Below are 5,961 nucleotides of genomic sequence, written 5' to 3' on the forward strand. Positions count from 1 at the left end.
GTGTGTGTGTGTGTGTGTTTAAGCTTATCTATCTATCTATATACTGTATATAAATATATATATATATATATATATATATATATATATATATATATATATATATATATATATATATATATATATATATATATATAATGAAAAGCTAAATAGGGTACTACAAGAAATAAGATTGGATCAGAATGCTTTGAGGGGATTCGGCCACGTAGGGAGAATACAGGATGATAAGGAGTCTAGAAAAGATGACAGGGAGATCATAAAAGTGATTGGTAGACGATATAGAAATTCTGAGAGAAGGTTCTATTTCCCACCGAGTGCCAATGCCCATCAGAAAGTAGAGGAATTGAAGCAGAGACAACGGTTGAATGTAAACGTAAGATTAAAAGTGTTCTAATGTCTGGTTTTTCATTACCTCCGCTAACGAAGTTAGAATGAGGTTATATTGTACCCCTGTTTTTGTGTGTATTTGTTTACGAACAGCTTCCTGGTCATAATTTTAATTGTAGAATAATGAAATTTGCATGGATTAACTGTTATGTAAAAATCTGGAAATGGTTAAATTTTAGAAGGTCAAGGTCACGGTCATGCAAAATGTCCAATTCACGTAATCAGCCATAAGTTTGGACATCGTTCCCACAGAGACTTCAAACTTAGTTTGTATTTGAAAGTATGGAAATCCACGCCAATTAATTCATGTTAAGGTCAATGGTCAAGGTTAACTAAAAGGTCAAGAAATAAGCTGCAGCGGCGGAGGACTGCACTCTACTGAGTACCCCTCTAGTTAATAACCTGTTTCAAGATCTAAAGTAACTGCCTAGTACACCTATAAAGTAAGACTAGTCCAGTGTTTTTATAAAGATACCAGAATAGTTTTCAGTTAGGTAACTAACAGGTAATAACCTAATTCTAGGTGATATTGAGGCCCTACTCGGGAACACTATTCAATCTTTTTTTTTTTCTCTTCCTCTTGTTCTTTGAAATGGTGTATTGGGCAGGCTTAATAGAAGAGCCATGGATGTCTGGTGGTTTATCAAGATATTGTATTTTCTTTATCTGATTCTTTTTCTTATCAAAACCATCCTTACTGTCCTCCCTTTAGATGAAGTGGCCATCCTAGAGGGTATTTAGCCTTGCATGGTGTATCGGCTCCTCCATGTTGACCAGTTTTTCACTTTATTTATATTTCTGTAAATATTGTTTTTGTTTTAATTCTTGTTAATCTAGTTTTTAAGTATGATGTCTCTTTTTTACTACCATTAATTCTTATGCTGTCTGGAGACATTGAGCGAAATCCAGGACCAGTACGTCTTAGATTTCGTCAATGTCGTCTACTGTATTGCAATATTCGTGGTCTTCATGCAAAAATTCAAGACCTTACAGTTGCGTCCAGACAGTATGATATTCTTTTGTGCTCAGAAACTTTGGTTTCTAATATGAGGCACTCCTCTAAGCTCCTTATAAATGGTTTTAAGAAGCCAATTATGTTGAAACATGATGCTATCCCTAGGGCCAGGGGAATGGCGGTGTATATCAGGACTGAGTACCCTGCTTCTCCTAAATCCTGCTATGAATGTGGATATCATGAGATTCAGGTAATAAAAGTTTGTGGCAGGCATAACAACTTTTATTTGTGTTCGATCTACCGGAATCCAGACATGCATGATTCTATCTTCGATTGTCTTCTTACCATTATGGCTAAGATACAAGAAGGTGATAGAAAGGCTTCTTTTGTCTTTGTTGGTGATTTTAATGCTCACCATAGGGAGTGGTTAAGTTCTATCTCTCCTACCGATCGCCATGGCTTATGAGCTTAGACTTTACCTCTGAATCAGACTGTGAGCAAATCATAAATGAAGGTACTCACAGGTCTGGTAATGCTTAGACCTCGTATACACTGACTCCCCTGGCGTTATAAAAAGTAAGGTTAGTTCTCCAGTCGGGACATCTGATCATGCCTTGATGTTTCATACTCATGTAAAATTTATATGAAATCCCAAGCAGACTGGAATGGGATTTTGCATGATCTTATGTGCTTGAATTGGTCACAGTTATATAGTAGTGTTGATCCTATTGTCCCTTTGAATGAGAATCTAGTCAATATAATTGATAGGCGTATCCCTTCTCGTGTGCTAAGGTACCAAGTGAAGGACAAACCGTGGTTAAATGACGATTGTAGACGTGTATATTTGGAGAAGCAAGAGGCCTATCATCTTTGGAAGTGTAACAGATCAGATTTGACTTGGAATAACTATACTCAGCTTAGAGCTTTTACTCAGAGAGTTTATGCTTCAACTAAAAAGGGATACAATTTAACCATAAAAGAAATCCTTTCCGGTACATCTCAAGAACATAAATGGTGGTCTACCCTCAAATCTGCACTCTTTGGTGTAGATGCAACAGTTCCTCCTTTACATAAACCAGATGGCTCAGTCACTCACTGTCCAAAGGAAAAGGCAACCCTTTTGGCTGATGTTTTTGACAGTAAACAGAGTAATGAAAAACTTGAACTTCCTTATTTCTGTTATCCTGAAGCTAAACTAACTAGTTTAAATTTTCGATCTCGTGCAATTAAAGCTCTGTTGATGGACCTTGATGCTTATGGAGGTGTAGACCCAAATGGCATTTTTCCTTTGTTTTTTATAAAGACAGCAGATTTCTTAGCTCCAAAGTTATCTGTTATTTTGCGCAAGTTAGCAAGAACAGGTGCTTTTAGCACTTGTTGGAGAATTGGTAATGTTACTCCTCTATGAAAATGTGTTTGTGGTAGCTCAAGTCCAACTGATTACCGCCCAATTTCCATAACTCCCATATTATCTAAAGTTTTTGAATGTCTTCTGGCAAAACGTCTTAAAGGTTTGCTGAAAGTAATCTTCTATTCCCTGGTTTGCAATTTGGTTTACAATCTCCAATGCTGCACAGAAATCCCTTGATTGTGGTCAGGAAGTTCGTATGATTGGCCTAGATTTTAGTGCTGCATTTGACCGTGTTAATCATGAGGCCCTTATTTTCAAACTGAAACAGTTGGGAGTGGGTGGGTCGTTTCTTAGCATTATTATGGATTTTTTAAGTAACGAATCTCAAAGAGTTGTTGTTGATGTGCACCATAGTGAGTTCAGGAAAGTGATATCTGGTGTTCCACAGGGTAGTGTTCTTGGCCCATTACTTTTCATACCATATACACATGACATGAGGTTTGGCCTAGAAAACAAGCTTGTTGCATATGCAGATGATGCTACTCTCTTTGCATCAATTCCATCCCCTGAATGTAGATCTGAGGTTGTTGAATCTCGTAATAGAGATCTAGCTAAAATTAGTGTATGGTACAAATTATGGGGTATGAAGTTGAATCCTAACTAAACTCAAAGTATGATTGTGAGTAGGTCAAAGACAGTGGCTCCTCAACATCCGGATCTCAGTATTGATAATGTTTCTTTAACTTTGTATGACTTTTAAATTTTAGGTGTGATTCTCGACAGCAAATTTACTTTTGAGAAACACATTAGGTCTGTGTCTTCTTCAATTGCACACAAAAAATAGGCTTATTGAGAAAGTCTTTCAAGATTTTCGGTGATCAATCTATTCTGAAGAAGTGTTTTAATTCTTTCATTCTACCTTGTTTTGCGTATTTTTCTTCTGTCTGGTCTTCAGCTGCTGATTCTCATCCTAATTTATTGGACAGAAACTTACGGTCTATTAAATTTCTTATTACTGATCTAGATACTAATCTTTGGCACCGTCGCTCAATTAGTTCATTATGCATGTTACATAAGATTTTTCATAATTCTGACCATCCTTTACATACATTCAGATCTTCCTTCACAATTCTATCCTGTTCGTAATACTAAGCAGGCAGTTAATTGTAATAACCAGGATTTCTACATCATGAGGCTCAATACTACGCAGTATTCTAGAAGTTTCATTCCAGCTGTGACCAAGTTGTGGAATGATCTTCCTAATCGGGTAGTTGAATTATTAGAACTTCAAAAGTTCAAAGTTGCAGCAAATGTTTTTATGTTGAACAGGCTGACCTAAGTCTTATCATAGTTCATATATGACATATGTGTTTTGACGTTGTTACTGTCTGTAGAATGATTTATTGTTAATTTGTTCTCATCATTTATTTATTTCCTTATTTACTTTCCTCACTGGACTATTTTTCCGTTGGAACCTTACGGCTTATAGAATCTTGCTTTTCCAACTAGGGTTGTAGCTTGGCTAGTAATAATAATAATAATAATAATAATAATAATAATAATAATAATAATAATAATATAGACCGTGGATCTGCCAAGATTTACATGATTCATAATAGAAGTGATAGAACAGGATGGCTATATTTTGTAAATGGGCTTTGATAGTGAATGTACTTACTTTTTATTTTCATTTTAAATGTTGTTTTCCTGGTTCTATAACAAAGGGAAACACTATATCCTACAGGACCTACAAGAATTAAAGATTTGATTTTCGTGTTAAGAGTATCATACATCATATTCCGAGTTAAGTGTTAAATCCATTTTATCGAAGCACTTAGAAAACATGAAAGTCTCCAACTTCTTCTTGAAAGCCTTGATATCACCAGTCTTTTGGATGTTTAGTGGGAGCTTATCTTATAGTCTTGTGGCTGACTATTTGATAACTCTAGAACAGGGATTCGGGAAACTTGCGGGCTTCTGGGCCATCAAGTGCGACCTTTTACGATGTGCAATAATATATATATATATATATATATATATATATATATATATATATATATATATATATATATATATATATATATATATATACATATAGGCTATATATATATATATATATATATATATATATATATATATATATATATATATATATATATATATATATATGAAACGATATAAGTAAACAGACAAAAGGAAAGTTATGTGTTCAGCGAGTCCCAACAAGAGAATGAAAGCCATTTTTCTTTGAAATCATCAAATCTTAACTTATTATAACTAGCAGTTTTTCTTTGTCAGCTGCAACAGCTGTTGAAGATAACAAGGAAAAAACTGCTAGTTGCAATAAGTGAGTGAGTGATTTCACGTATGATATATGAAGGGTTCATATTTTGTCCATCTCCTCACTGTGATCTGTTAGGTTTGGATGAAGCAGCAGATTCCAGAGATTCATTAAAGTTTTTTTTTTTTTTTCTGGAGTAATTGTATACATTGATGAATCAAATTTTTTGTTGCTTCTTATCAAATTAGTCTGGAACAAAGCAATGAATATAAATATCGCCTCTCATAAAAACGTCTCAAAAATTCAGGAGCATAGCTTAAATATAACCGCAAAGGTCAGTCGAAGCTTCAGGTTAAAGGTAATGAATCATAAAAACGAATATAGCCTACTTCAATATTTTGTAAATTTTGATAAACTCTTTAAATATTTTCAGAATATTCGGTTATGAAAACCTAACTGGATCATTGATTATATCATTTGCAAGACTTGCTTTATCAGTAAGTTAGAATATTAAATTACAAAAAAAAGTGTTGTCCTAGTAACCCCTTGATTCATACCTTGAAATAAACATTACTTCTGCGCATGCAAATAAAAGACGATACTAGTGGGTAAGGAAAAAATATCTTGATGCATTATCAAAATGAAAACGTCAAAACAATGGATATCGTTCTGCGTAATATTAAATGCTAAATATCAACTACATTGGAAATATAGAAATGACGACAAAACTACATGTTGATAGATATGTTTTATATCTATTTAACAGCATATGAATGATTTTCGCAAATATTCAAAGTAATTATCATATCAAATAGGTTTTCAGATAAATGTTTATAGTATAAACATTTCGCAAGACAGTCAAACGAGATCTTAGGCAGAATTTATTATTGTACTAATACGTATTTTAAATGCATATATAAAATTTATCAATAATTCAAATACTTTATTATTTGATTTAAATTAATAAAAAATGATTGATTTGACTAAGGT

This window comes from Palaemon carinicauda, chromosome 1 (assembly GCF_036898095.1).
Source record: "Palaemon carinicauda isolate YSFRI2023 chromosome 1, ASM3689809v2, whole genome shotgun sequence".
Taxonomy (NCBI): Eukaryota; Metazoa; Arthropoda; class Malacostraca; order Decapoda; family Palaemonidae; genus Palaemon; species Palaemon carinicauda.